General features: G+C 35.4%; 1 protein-coding gene and 1 pseudogene across 10 annotated transcripts in view; one reads left to right on the top strand and one right to left on the bottom strand.

Moving 5' to 3' along the window:
* The window catches only part of MEI4 (meiotic double-stranded break formation protein 4), a 304,891-nt gene that overhangs the window by 191,238 nt on the left and 97,447 nt on the right, over positions 1–16,206 (bottom strand). The gene's annotated exons all lie outside the window — the stretch shown is intronic.
* Positions 990–1,745, top strand: LOC143682340 (pleckstrin homology domain-containing family F member 2-like; annotated as a pseudogene).

Here is a 16,206-nt window from a genome sequence, read left to right as displayed (position 1 = left end):
ATAAGAGATACCAGATTGGATGAGTGGAAGGATGGATGGATAAATTAATGGGTAAATGGATATCTAAAAGATAGCTGTTTTTCTCCCTGGAAACCTTGCAAAAAAACATGACCTTCAAGTTTATAAAAAGAACAAATTATCTTCATGCATCATTTCCAGAAATACACAATTGCATGTTTGTGCTCCATATTGCCTGTCTCAGCTGATGGCACCACCATTCTTTCAAACAACTAGGCCAAGGTGATGTATCATCCTTGTTTCTTTCCTCTCCCTCCATACCCGATGAAACACGGAGTTATGCTGATTCTAACTTCCTACACACACGCTTGAATCTGTCCTTCCCTAACCCATCCACTCGTTTAGTTCACGCCACCATCATTTCTTACACTCATAAATGCAATAACTTCTAACTGATCTACCTGCCTCCAGTTCTGATCTTCTGGCCACATTCTTGACTGGCCTGCAAACCACCCTGCTAAAATACTAATTTGATCACAGGACTGCCTTCCTTAAAACCTTTCAAAGTCTTCCTTTAGCCTATTAGGCTAGAGACCATGTTTCTCAGCTTGGCCCACAAGCCTCTCACTGCCTGCCACCCCCTACTTACCCAGTCTTAGCTCATCTCCATCCCTATTTACACACAGGAAATATTAAACTATTCACACTTCACTAAAACACACCATATTCCCACTATAGGGTGTGCTCTTAATTATACTAATAACCCAAAATCTACTGATTCTTCAAACCCTCCTTCAAATCCTTAGTGAAGGGTTCGACTGGAGAGGTGGGGAAGTCATCTGTGAGCGGCTGCACCCACTGCCCACTGTGTCCAGTCTTCTCCAGGGCAGGATCAATTGTGCGGATCCCCCAGCTGCTCATGCCCAGGGAGATCAGGAGAGCCGGCATAATCCATGCCCCACACCCAGGATGAGGATAAGTATACCCTTTCTGCCGCTGCCACCCACGTCCAACCCACCTAGTAGCACAAGATGGTGAATAGCTTAGTAAACAATGAAAAAAATATGAGATTTATAAATATAGTGAAAAACTGTTTTATAGTGCTGGTTAACACTTAACTGTACTTGGACCAGTTCTTACTAGAGAAAGAACATTGACTAAGTTGGGCAGAAAAAAGCCCAAAGCAAGGTAATTTTTCTTATTTAACATTATTCTTTATATGGCAATTTTGTCATGCAGAAGAAAAAATATAATAAACAACATATTATTCCCCTGGAAAATGTCACTACTGATTGTATCCAAGAAGAGGGAGACTTAAGAAATGAATGGTTGATCAAGACACCAACTAAATCATGTGCAGTTAATGCTGCCACTGCCACTGAGAAAACGGAATGGTTGAATCATGTAAATAAATGTTTCTGATTTACTCTCTGAAACATGTTGAGATCTGGGATCCTGACTTTGTAGCAACCTGTATGTGTTGTGAGAAAGCAACATTTACATCTGTTCATTGTTGTCACCACTGCCACAAATGTGGTTTTGCTGTCTGTCAGGCCTGCTCTGAAAAGAAATTTTTTTCTTCCCACCCAGTCCTCCAAGCCTGTGCAGATTTGTGACTTCTGCCGTGATTAGCTTTCTAATCATGGGGGGACATGACTGTGCACCAGCCTAACAGATCAGTAAAGTTTCCTTTAAATGATGTACCTGACGATGATGCTGATAGCAGTCAAAGAGAACACATTTTGAAACATCTGAGAAATCTGCTTGGGGGAAATGTAAAATTCTGAACTCTTTCTCAAATGTGCTCTACCCATGGATTTACCTCAGAATTTTTTAACCTTATGTGCCTCAATGTATTCTATAGGAAGTATATCATCCCACCTCTTCATACCTCCCCCTCTTCTACAGGGACAGGCAACCATGTTCACAAGCATCAGCATAACATCCCCAACATGTGCCTAAACCTCCCTGAAACAAATCACTGCACTGAGTGCCCACCCTGTGCCCAGCTCCCAGCTGTATAACCATCCTGGAAACACAAGGCCTTAGAACTAAAGAAAGAAATTAACTTTCAAAGTAAATCAATCAAAATATTTACATGCCACAAAGACAGCAAAAGATCATAAAGCATATCACAAAGCAGACAAATACAGCCCTGCCTAATGACCAAATTAAAATACCAGAGGAGACACAGATGCTAGAACAACTAATCAAAGATGTTCATTCAACTCTTCTACAATAAAAGATCTACAATAAAATAAGTGGGACAGGAAATGACATAAAGGAGATCAAGAAGACAGCAGAAGAGCACAAAACGGAATTTGAAAGAATAAGTAGAAAAATAGCAGACAACACAGAGATTAAAGACTCTGCTGACCAATAAAAAACATACTAGAGGCATACATTACTAAATTTGAAGAGACAGAAAAAAGAATAAGTAATACAGATGACAGGATGATTGACTTCGAAGACTCAAAATAGCAAATGACAAAAAAGATGGAAAAAACTTAATGGGACCTCAGGGAAATGATAGACAAAACAAAGTGCCTAAATATAAGAATCGCTGGTATCCCAGAAGGAGAAGAGGATGAGTCAAGGGCTAGGAAGAGTAGCTGAGGATATAATGGAAGAAAACTTCCTAACCCTCATAAAGGACATAAATATACAAGTCAAAGAAGCCCAAAGAACTCCAAACAGAATAAATCCAAATAGGCCTTCCCCAAGGCACATACTAATCAGTCTGTCATATGTCGAAGAGAAGCAGAAAATTCTGAAAGCAGTAAGAGAAAAACAATCTACTACATACAAGGGAAATAAAATAAGCCTGAGTTTAGACTATTCAACTAGCACCCTGGAGTCAAGAAGGCAGTGGTATGATATATTAAAGATCCTGAAAGAGAAAGACTTCCAGCCAAGAATTCTGTACCCAACCAAACTGTCCTTCAAAGCTGAGGGAGAGACTAAAGTTTTCACAGACAAAGAAGTCCTGAAAGAATGTGTCAAAAGGTTTCTGCCTGCTGAAAAAAAAGACAGGAAAGGGGGTCTGGAGGAGGGAACAAAACTGAAGAGTACCACTAAGGGTAATTCAAAGAATACAAAAAGAAAAAGGGAAAAGAATATATAGATCTGAAAAATAAAATAAAAAAGATATGATGGTGTAATCAAGAAACATTTTCAGTAATACCTTTGAACGTTAATGGACTAAACATATCAACTAAAAGATATAGATTGGCAGAACGGATTAAGAAACAGAATACAGCTATACGATGCATACAGGAGACTCAATTTAGACACAAGGATGCAAATGGACTGAAAGTGAAAGGATGGAAAAAGATTTCCCATGCAAGTTGGAACCAAAAGAAAGCAGATATAGCTCTACTAATATCAAACAAAATAGACTTTAAATGTAAAGACATCATAAGAGACAAAGAAGGACATGATATACTAATTAAATGGTCAATTCGCCAAGAAGATATAACAATCATAAATGTTTATGTTCCCAATCAAGGGACTCCAAAGTACATGAGACAGATATTGGCAAAACTGAAGGGAGCAATAGATGGTTCAACAATAATAGTAGGAGTTGTCAATATACTACTCTCCTCTATAGCTAGAACAACAAGACAGAAGATCAACAAGGAAACAGAGAAGTTAAATAACTTGATAAATGAATTAAACCTAACAGACATATATAGGTCATTGAAGCCCAAAGCACAAGGTTATACATTCTTCTCTTGTGCTCATGGAACATTCTTCAGGATAGATCATATGCTGGGGCAGAAAACGGTTCTTTATAAATATAAAAATATTGAAATTATTCAAAACACTTTCTCTGATCATAATGGGATGAAGCTCGATTTCAATAACCACCAAACAGCGAGAACACTCACAAATATATAGAGATTAAATAACATACTCTTAAAAAATGAGTGGGTCAAAGAAGAAATTTCTAGAGAAATCAGAAGCTATCTGTAGATGAATGGAAATGAGAATATAACTTATCAGAACTTATGGGATGGGGCAAAGGCTGTGCTGAGAGGAAAAGTTATTGACGTAAATGCCTATATTAAAAAAACAAGAAAGAGCAAAAATTGAGGACTTAATAGCAAACCTGGAGGAACTTGAGAAAATACAGCAAACTAACCCCAAAGCAAATAGGAGAAGACTAATAAAGATTAAAGCAGAGATAAATGAATGGGAGAACAAAAGAACAATAGAAAGAATTAATAAAACCAAAAGTTGGTTCATTGAGAAAATCAATAAAATTGATGGGCCACTAACAAGACTGAGGAAGAAAGATATAAAATACAGGAGGCAAATAAAAAAAAATCAGGAATGAGAACGGGTGTGTTACCACAGACCCTGAACAAATGAAAGAAATCATAAAAGGATACTATGAACAACTATATGCCAACAAACTAGACAACTTAGATGAAATGGACAAATTCCTGGGAACACACAAACACAAAAACAAGCTACACTGATCCAGGAAGAAATAGATCTCAACAAAACAATCCAAGGAAAGAGATTCAATCAGCCATCAAAAATCTTCCTACAAAGAAAAGCCCAGGGCCAGATGGCTTCATAGAGGAACTTTATCAAACATTCCATAAAGAACTAACACCAACCTTGCTCAAACTTTTCCAGAAAACTGAGGAAAAAGGAACTCTACTTAACTCATTTTATGAAGTTAATATCATTTTAATACCTAAACCAGGAAAAGATGTTCTAAGGAAAACCAAAGCTAATCTCCCTAATGAACAGAGATGCAAACATTCTTAATGAAATATTAGCAAATCGAATCCAATAGCACATTAAAAGAATTATACACCATGACCAAGTGGGGTTTATTCCAGAAATGCAAGGATGACTCAACACAAGAAAATCAATTAATGTAATACAGCACATTAACAAATCAAAAGGGAAAAGTCACACAATCATCTCGATTGATGCTGAAAAAGCATTCAACAAATTTCAGCATCCTTTTCTGATGAAAACATTCCAAAAGGTAGGTATCAAAGGTAACTACCTCAGTATGATAAAGGGAATATATGAAAAACCAAAAGTCAGTATCATACTCAATGGAGAGCAACTGAAAGCTTTCCCCCTAAGATCAGGAATGAGACAAGGATGCCCACTGTCACGTGTAAAAATAAGTAACATTTCTATATGCAAACAATGACCTAGCTGAGGAGTCACTTAAGGAAAAAATTTCATTCAAAATAGCAACTAAAAGAATCAAATACTTAGAAATGAACTTAACTAGGAAGTAAAGGACTCGTACACAGAAAACTACATAACACTGCTGAAAGAAATCAAAGGGGATCCAAACAGGTAGAAAGATATTCCCTGCTCATGGAGAGGAGACTAAATATAGTTAAGATGTCAAAACTCCCCAAATTTATGTACAGATTCAGTACAGTACCAATCAAAATTCCAACAACTTACTTTGAAGATTTGGAAAAGTTAACTACCAAATTCATCTGGAAGGGAAAGAGACCTCAAATAGCTAAAAGCATCCTTAAAAAGAAGAACGAAGTGGGAGGATTAACACTCCCTGACTGTAAAACCTATTACAAAGTCACAGTGGTCAAAACAGCATGGCACTGGCACACAGACAGAAGAATCAACCAATGGAATCGAATCAAGAGTGCAGAAATAGACCACGAAATCTATGGGCAAATGATTTTTGACAAGGCCCCCAAATCCTCTGAACTGGGACAAAATAGTCTTTTCAATAATTGGCCATGGAAAAATTGGATAACAATACCCAAGAGATTGAAAGAGGACCCCTATCTCACACCCCACACAAAACTTAACTCAAAGTGGATCAAATACCTAAATATAAGAATTAGCACCATAAAGCTTCTAGAAGAAAATATAGGGAAACATCTTCAAGACCTCGCAATAGGAAGTTGCTTCCTAAACTTTACACCCAAAGCACAAGCAACAACTACAAAAAAATAGATAAATGGGAACTCTTCAAAATCAAATGCTTCTGTGCCTCAAAAACTGTCAAAAGGTGAAGAGGCAGCCAACTCAATGGGAGAAAATATTTGGAAATCATGTATCAGACAAAGGTTTGATTTCCTATATACACCAAGTAATCATACGACTCAACAGAAGAACAAACAACCCAATTATAAAATGGGCTAAAGATATGAATAGGCATTTTTCTGAAGAGCAACTACAGATGGCTAAAAAGCACTTGAAGAGGCTCATATTCATTGGCTAAAAGGGAAATGCAGATCAAGACTACAATGAGATACCACCTCACACTTACAAGAATGGCTGTTATTAATCAAACAGGAAACTATAAATGTTGGAGAGGATGTAGAGAAACTGAGACACTTATGAACTGCTGGTGGGAATGTTTAATGGTGCAGCCACTCTGGAATACTGTTTGGCGGTTCCTTTGGAAACTAAGTATCAATTTGCCCTATGAACCAGTAATAGCACTACTCAGCATACACCCAGAAGAGCTGAAAGCAATAACACAAACAGACATTTGCACACCAATGTTCATAGCAGCATTATTCACAATCACCAAAAGATGGAAACAAACCAAATGCCCATCAACAGACAAATGGATCAACAAAATGTGGTGTATACATATGATGGAATACTATGCAGCAGTAAGACAAAATGATATCCTGAAACATGACAAGATGGATGAGCCTTGAGGCCATAATGCTGAGTGAAATTAGCCAGACATAAAAGGACAGATACTGTATGATTCTACTTTTATGATCAGCAAAAAGGTATAATCAGAGGCTTATAATACAGAATATAGGGGACTTACAGATATATAGAAACTAGAGATGGGTGAACCATTAGCCAATGGGTTTGAACTCCAATGTAAGCGAATAGATAGGAGCAAAAGTGATTCTCTAGTGGGTCTAGAAGTAACATCACCATATTGAACATGAACAAGATTGAAAGGGACTGTATAGCCGTATGTGTCCCACTGATTCACACTAGAAATATGAATTAGTTCTTGTAAAAATTACTTCAAAGATATGATTCTTGTATAAGGAGTGTTTAAGTCCAGGGTATAGGGGGAAAACTGCTAGTGCATGCTATGAACTATGTTCAAAAGGAAACCATCAGCACTACCACAGCAACAGCAGAGGTAAATAATGGGATGAGTGACAAGAGTTAAGAGAAGGTTTAGATTTTCTGTTTGGAAAGGGTGTATTTATTGGTTTTCTTTTTCTTGGGAACAATGAAATTATCTAAAATTGAGAATGTTGATGGACCGTGGACTTTGGGCCTTCTGTATGATGCTTGATGAACGCGATTGGCTGGAGGACACACTGATGGAGAAGTAGATCGGCAAACGATGGTGTATACTTATGAACGAAGGTTGTGCTGCTACAAAAAGGAACAAAATGGTGAGGGATGCAGTGATGTGATTGAACATGTGGGACATTTGGTGAGACAAAATAAGCCAGAAACATAAGAACAACAATGGTATGGTCACCTTTAGAAAATACTTATAAGAAAACAGGGGCCTAGATTGTAAGCTTTCAGAGGAGACTAATCTGGAGCGGTGATTAATATTTCTGGATTTTAAGAGGCTATTATATATATATAATCTGATATTTAGAGATAAGAATTAAGCCAAACAGGTTGGGGTTAAAGTAATTCTGAACATAGGGGTAAGGAAGATAGGGTCTATATTTTAGAACTACACATACTCTTTGAGCAATGGAGAAAGGTTTATTTGATCTGAAACAAAATTTTCTGTAGTACAAAATCTAATTCAACCTAACTGTATAGCTCATTTGAACAACTGAAACACAGGGAGCACAGAATAACAAAGAAATCCTTTAATCCTGTATAGATTATTGTAAGGCCTGGAAACATCCTATAGTATATTAATCAGATAATCAAAAAGTATTGGCAAAGTCCCCTGAGGGAGGGGAGAAAGAAAATGGAGCTGTTAAACCTTACCATCATGGAATCCCCTGATACTGTGTCAATTTAGGGATACCCAAATGAATAGGCCATGCCCTCGATCATGAGGCTTACTCTTGTGAAGCTTATGTAGGTAGCAGAGAAGCTTAGACTACCTATATGCATACCTAACAGTTACTTCTGGAGGACCTCTGTTGTTGCTCAGATGTGGCCTCAATCTCTCTTAACCCAACTCTGCAAGTGAAATCATTGCCCTCCCCCCTACGTGGGACATGACATCCAGGGGTGAAAGTCCCCCTGGTGACGTGGGAGATGACTCCCAGGGGTGAATCCAGACCTGGCACCATGGGATCAACAATTTCATACTGACCAAAAGGGGGAAAAGAAGTACAATTAATAAAGTATCAGTAGCAGAGAGAGTTCAAATAGAGTCGAGAGGCTACTCTAATGCAAGTTTCAGGTAGACCTTACCTGAACTTTCAGGTTACCTATCATAACCTGTCATCCTGGACCATTCCAGCAAATCCTAAGGAACCCCTAGGGCAATATATAAAATTCCACAAGGATTCCAAGCACTAGAGTAACTTTCCAGAAGCCTACAACTTCCAGATAGGTCCTTGGTCCAGATAAGTTCTGAAACCTAGCCCAACCTCTCTAGAACATCAGATAGTTCCATCTCCTTACCCCATATTAATGGCAAACCCTTCCAGTAGCAAAAATTTAGAATCACCACAGCCCAAACAACCCTAAAGAGAGGTATGGAAATATCAAAGGTGATGGTGGAGTTATACCATCCTAAAGATAGGATTTAATAAATGAATATGAATGCTGAATCATTAAATTGATATCTCTTTTTAGTCTCTAGTATTTTAGGGCAGCTAGAAGTAAAAAACTAAAATTGTGAAATTGTAACCCAGGTCAAAGTCTGAAATATGTTCTACAACTAATTGTGGTACTGTGCTTTGAAATTTATGCCTTCTTTGTAAATATGTTATTTTTCACAAAAAAAGAAGGAAAAAAAGTAGATTGTGATGATAAAAAAAATATTTAAGGCTTCTAGCCTCCTATATTCTAGAGCAGCTAGAAAGAAAAATATGAGAGGATTGTACATCACGTAACCCATGACAAACTCTGAGATCTGTCCTGTAACCACTTGCTGACAAGTGCTTCGAAAACTTGCTTTTTTATTTCTTTGCTTTGTATATATGTTATACTATACAATAAAAAAGTTAAAAAAAAAGATCATGTATTTGTTTCTGTTATATGGAAAAACTAAAAGAAAAGAATGGTGGAAAAAGGAGTATAATGTGGTTAATTAATAATTTTAGCTTTTTTCCTAACCATCCTATCTAATAGCTAAAAAAACAAAACAAAACCAGAAACAAAAATACATGATTTGGAAATACTATGTTTTACTATATAAAATACATAATATTTGAAATACTTTGTATTGTTATAAGATACCATATACCAAATCGTATCTTAGCACAGCATTGTTTCATGAAATAAGCCCCTGCCTTTTCACTTTTGGGCTTGTTTAAAAACTACACTGCTGCTCTTTGTGGTATAAAGTGAGTGTTTGTGAATAGATGTAACTAAGAAATACTTCTCATCTGACAGATACAAATAAATTTAGAGATATCTTCATTCTGTATGAATATACTTTTCTATAAAATAGTTGAGTTTACATTTTTTAGGGACAAAATTATAATTGCCATATATACATATATATTTTTAATTAACACATTGCCATTCTTGGGAATTTGGTTTGAAATACATCAAATTTTTGTAATATATTTTTAGATATAAGTTCATCTGCCTTAACACTATTTCTATAATAAAAATATTGTAAAACCTTTGAAAGTAAATCTCTTTTTAAAAATCCACTGACAGAACACAGGATATACTGAGGCTTGAAGATTTAGAAGAAATAATGAGTAAGAATAGAAAAGGCAGAAAATGTCTTTAGACCCTTAAGTCTGACTACACTTCACATCTGTGAAAGTACTATCTATTTCAGCGTGAAACTACTTTGAATTTACAAATATAGTGCTATATTTTAAAACGTTTTGTAAAGTCCCAAACAATATTTTGATTTTTGTAAGACAATTGTATGTTTAATCTGCTTCTGAAATCTTTTTGTAATCTATGAAAACAGAGTAGCAATTGGCATCTCTAAATTGTGAACTTGTTAAGTCAGTTTAGATTGCTTTTGAGAAGTGGTAAGTCTTCACTATTTGCCTTTGAAACAGTCATTAGGTTCAAAGTATATTTATCATATAAGACTTGATGCATTGTGCACTACTCTCTCCATTTGTATAAAATCAGCAATCCAAAGTTTGTTTTAGATTCTAAATTCTTTTTTAAAAATCTTTAATTCTGGATATATTGCAAATGTCATGAGAGATTTGACTCAATAACTTGTGATGGAGGAATGATACTTTGGTACCCTACTGTTCAGTTAAGGCACTAATTTTTTAAAAAAAATATTTTTATTGTGAAATCTTCACACACATATATTCTATACATGGTGTACAATTAATGGCTCACAATATCATCACATAGTTGTGTATTCATCATCATGATCATTTTTTCAGTCATTTGCATCACTCCAGAAAAAGACATAAGACAAAAGAAAAAACTCATACATACCATACCCCTTTCTCCTCCCCTTCATTGACCATTAATATTTCTATCTACCTAATTTATTTTACCCTCTGTCCACACTATTATTTATTTATTTATTTATTTTAGTCATATCTTTTTATTCATCTGTCCATACCCTGGGTAAAAGGAGGATAAGACACAAGGTTTTCACAATCACACAGTCACACTGTAAAAGCTATATTTTTATACAGTCATCTTCAAGAATCAAGGCTACTGGAACAGTTTAACAGTTTCAGGTACTTCCTTCCAGTAACTCCAATACACCACAAACTAAAAATGGATATCTATATAATACCTAAGAATAACCTTCAGGATAACCTCTCAAATTCTGGTTGAAATCTATCAGGCACTGAAACTTTATTTTGCTCATTTCCCTCTTCCCCATTTTGGTCAGGAAGGCTTTCTCAATCCCATAATGCTGGGTTCCAGTGAATCCCAGCAGTCTGTCCCATGTTGCCAGGGAGATTTACACCCCTGGGAGTCATGTCCCACCTAGGAGGGAAGATAGTGAGTTCACCTGCTGAGTTGGCTTAGAGAGAGAGGCCACATCTGAGCAACAAAAGAGGTTCTCTGGGGGGTGACTCTCAGGCCTAAAAATCTAAGTAGGCTTAGCCTATGCTTTGCAGGAATAAGTTACATAGGGACAAACCCCAAGATCAAAAGGTTTAGCCTATTGATTTGATTGTCCCTACTGCCTGCGAGAATATCAGAAACTCTTCAAATGAGGAATTTTAATATTTCCTCCTTTCTGCCCAGTCCCCCAAGGGGATATTGCAAATCCTTTTTTTTTTTTAAATTATAAAACAGATTTTAAAGTTTGGTATGGGTTACAGTTTCAAGATTTTTCATCTAGCTGCTCCAAGACACTGGAGATCAACAAAAATGATCAGTATAATGATTCAGCAGTCATACTCATTTGTTAAATCCATAATCTCTATTATACTCCTCCTTCTCTGTAAATAGCATATATACATTAAAGCAATAAATTTCAAAGTACATCAAAACAATTAGTTGTAGAACAGATTTCAGAGTTTGGTATGGGTTATAATTCCACAATTTCAAGTTTTTATTTCTAGCTGCTCTAAGGTACTGAAGGCTAAAAGAAATATCAGTATGATTCAGCACTCATTTGTTAAACCCAACCTTCTCTATCTAACTCTGCCATTAACTTTGATCTTTCTCCCACTCTTTAAGGATATTTGAGCTATTCCCATTCTAACTTTTTCCTGTTGGAAGGGGTTGTCGATCATATGCAATAGGGAGATGGAACTAGTTGATGTTCTGGAAGGGCTGGCCCCTCTGCATTTCTGGACTAATCTGATCCAGGGGCCCATCTGGAGGTTGCAGGTTTTAGAGAGTTACCCTAATGAATGGAAACTTTGTAGGATCTTTTATAATGCCTAGGTATTCTTTAGGATTGGCAGGAATGGTTTTGGTTGTGGTTTGGCAAGTTATGATAGGCAGCAATGTCTAACTGAAGCATGTGTATGCAAATACTTCTTTATTCAGTGCCCAAATTACTCTGGGATCTGTCAGGGCATCACACTAACCTGGACAAACCAACAAAATCTCATGCCCTATTCAAGATCCCATGTACTTAGGGTGTTCAACTAAACTGACCATACAAATTAAATTAGGAAATGCACTACCCAAAATATAAATTTTGCACCAAATAACATCTATCCCTTTAGTCTCACACACAGGTCGAAGTTTTAAAATGGACAATATCATCCTTTACCCTGCATTCTTATATACCTTAGTCTTATCCAGATCATAAGGCGCTAATTTCACTGTAGTGTAAATTTTGAAAGCATCTGAGATACATAGAACTCCCTGTAGAAATGTGAAAGAAATGCACACCAGGGACAGTTTTTAATCATTTGTTTCTTTTTGTGATATGAAAATAATCAACATTTTCTGAAAAGTACCATGAAGCCTTAGAAGTCCTAATAGAGACTTGCTGATACATAGGAACCTAACAAATTCCAGAACCAAGAGAAATATTCTGAGATAACATTTGCATTGTTAACCTCTATTGACTCTGTTTTTACAATAAAAATATTTTACAACTTACTTTCTGTTCTCTGTATGTTGTGATTTGAAGATTTTTTCCCTTAAGTATTAAAAACGCTATGCATCTTTTGTCTCATTATTCACAGTCATGAGTGTCTACTACATGCTAGGTGCTGTTCCAGATATTATAGGTTGAACAGAGAATAAAAATTCCCTCCTTTTCATGGGATTTACATGCAAATATAATTCAAGATATGTTTACATCTTCATAAATCTTGGTTATATGTGTGTATGTGTGTGTGTGCACACACACACACACACCTGAAATTGTTCTAATGTTGATTTCTTATGCTCTTACTCTTGAATAAAATTTACTTGGAATACACTGGACCCCAGTACATCAACCAAGCTGATAATTTTTGTATAAGGGAAGCAAGATTCTGTAGACACAAAGAAAAATATTAAACTGAATACAGGAATTCATACCTTTGGGTCAAGTGCATAAAATGGCCATAGTTAATAGAAAGTTGTTTATTTATATATTCATGTAAACTTATTGCCAAATTCATAAGTAGTAATAAACTGTATGCCTATGATTCTTGAAAGGTGCTAGTACTTGATCTATAATACCCTCTTTCTCATATACGTTAATTTTGTTCTCGAATATATGATGCAGCTTTAAACAGTGTAGCAATTATTAATCTATATAGCCACATGTATTAGGTTTTTAAAGATAAATAAAAATATAATAGTAACATCTAGAATGAAAATAAAATTTTAAAATCCTTAGTGAAACATTCCCCGCCCTCCCCAAGGCAAAGGATATCACTCCCTGTCTCAGCTATCTTGTTCCTTAAACATACTTGTACTCATCAACATGTGCTGAGCCTACTGGAGAGGAAAGATTCTTGAAGTCAGACACAGATTCACTATCTAGATTTTTTCTGGTGCCTGATGTCTCTGCTCTGCTACAACTACTTGTTGAATGTATATATACATATACATATATATATATATATATATATATATATGTATATATATATTTGAAAGTTGAAATCAAATAACAGCTCTTCAAATGTACTAAAATGTCACAGATATATATATATAATTTGTCACTACCAATTATGATTTCTTATCATTAATATTAATTACTCATAGGTACTGAGCATTAAACAATTTTTAAAGTAATCTTTACGCCATCTGGTGGTCACACAGCAAATGTTATTTTTAAAACGTTTCACAATTAAATCGTCTGGTAATTGTACTTTCGCTTAAAGCAACTATTGACTTCTGCCACTAGGGAGACATATTTTAACATACTGCAAAGCACAATTGGGAAATGATGACAAAGAAAAGGGCTGCAAATGCCTCTAAGTTCACTCTAGCAACAGACTTCACAATTCAAACTTTGAATACACCAAGAGAGACAGCAATATGAAATGCGTGAAATTATAAGCTAGTGGAATGTTTTACTTTAACTGAATTCTCTTCACTGCATGAAAGTATGTAAGACAAAACAGTATGCGTCTGTCTGCTTGGTTCTAGACTACTTGGCAGTAACTGTAAGTTTCTATTTAAATGGATACATCCTATCAGATGCCATGTAACTTGTAAATCTACAATTGGAGCCTTTGTCTATGTGTGGACACTGTTTTGTCTGAGTTGGAGTCAAGCACATTTATGACAAACTGATATACATCTGTTCATACGGAACAGACAGAGATCTCAATGAAGAGACTGTTGCAGGGATGCCCAGTCTGAGATATGACCCTAGGGACAGGGCCTTGCTTACTCTGCCCAGAGTATTTTTCAAAGCCTGCCACACATTAGCTTGTGGCTTATGGGTTCCAATTTTCAAGAATTTTTTTTTTTTTTAACATCTGATGTATCAAAACCAGGCTATGAAATATAGGCTTTGTTTAAAAGCCATTAAAAATCCCCTGTGCAAGATTACAATCAACTTTTTTCCCTAAAAACTTACTTAAGAGTATGCTGCTTAACGTCCATATAATTGTAAATTTTTCAGTTTTCTTTTGTTATTGATTTCTGGCTTCATTCAATTGTGATTAGAGAGGTTACTTTTAGTTACTTCAATATTTTTAAATTTATTAAGATTTCTCTTGTATCCTAACTTATGGTCTATCCTAGGGAGTGAGCTGTGTGCACTTAAAAAAATGTGTATTCTGTTCTTATTGGTGACGTGTTCTATATGGGACAATGAGATCTAATTGGTTTGTAGTCCTCTATTTCCTTATTGATCTTCTGTTTAGATGAATCTATCCAGTGTTGAAAGTTGCATATTGAAATTTCCAAATCTTATCACAGATCTATCTCTCCTTTCAATTCTATTAGTGTTTGCTTCATATAGTTTGGCACTCTACTATTAGGTACAAATATGTTTATAACTGCTAAATCTTCTTGTTGAATTGACCCTTTTATCAATATTTAATATCCTCTTTGTCTCTTGTAACAGTTTTTGACTTAAAGTCTATTTTTTCTGATATGAATATAGCCACCATAGCTCTCCTTAATTACCATTTGCACGAAATATATTTTCCATCCTTTCATATTCAATCTATTTGTATCTATGGATCTAAAATGAGTCACTTCTGAACATTATATAGTTGGGTCATACATCTTTATCTAATCTGCCAATCTATGCCTTTTGATTGGAGAGTTTAATCCACTTATATTTAAGTAATTACCGATAATGCAATATTTATTTCTGCCATTTTGCTGTTTTGTAAGTCTTATACCTTTTTTCTCTCTCCTTTCTTCAATTACTACCTTATTTTTTGTTTAGATAATCTTTTATAGTAAGCTATTTGAAACACTTATCCTTTCCTTTTGTGTAGATTTTTTTAGATATCTACTTTTTGGTTACCATAGGGAGTACATTTAGCAGACTAAATATATTACAATTTAGTTTGTGTTGATTCCAATTTGACTTCAATATCCTATATCCTTATATAAAAATTAACTCAAATTGGATCAAAGACCTAAATATTAGGGCTAAAACCTTTAGAAAAAATATGTAAGGAAATATTTTGAAGATCTTGTGATAGGAGGTGGTTTCCTGGATCTTATACCCAAAGTACAGGCAATGAAAGAAGAAATAGATAACTGGGATCTCCTCAAAATTGAACACTTCTGTGTATCAAAGGACTTTGTCAAGAATGTAAAAAGGCAGCTGACTCAATGGGAGACAATATTTAGCAACCACATATCAGATGAGGGTTTACTATCTAGACTATATAAAGAGATACTACAACTCAAGGACAAAAAGACAAACAACTATTTTTGTTGTTTGGAAAAAAGACATGGACAGATATTTCTCCAAAGAGGAAATACAAGTGGCCAAAAAATACATGAAAACATTCTTAACTTCACTGACTATTAGGGAAATGCAAATCAAAGTGATAGCAAGGTATTAGCTCACATCTACTACAATAACCATTATCAAAAAAAAATAGAAATGTACAAGTGTTGGAGAGGATGTGGAGAAAGAGGTACACTTATTCACTGTTGGTGGGAATGCAGAATGGTGCAACCACTCTGGAAGTTAGTTTGGTGGATCCTCAGGAAGAATAAGTACAGAATTACCATATGATTCAACAATCCCATTACTAAGTATATATTCAGAGCTAC

Source organism: Tamandua tetradactyla, chromosome 5 (assembly GCF_023851605.1).
Source record: "Tamandua tetradactyla isolate mTamTet1 chromosome 5, mTamTet1.pri, whole genome shotgun sequence".
In the NCBI taxonomy this organism is placed as follows: domain Eukaryota; kingdom Metazoa; phylum Chordata; class Mammalia; order Pilosa; family Myrmecophagidae; genus Tamandua; species Tamandua tetradactyla.
This window is presented reverse-complemented; position numbering and strand designations above follow the sequence as displayed.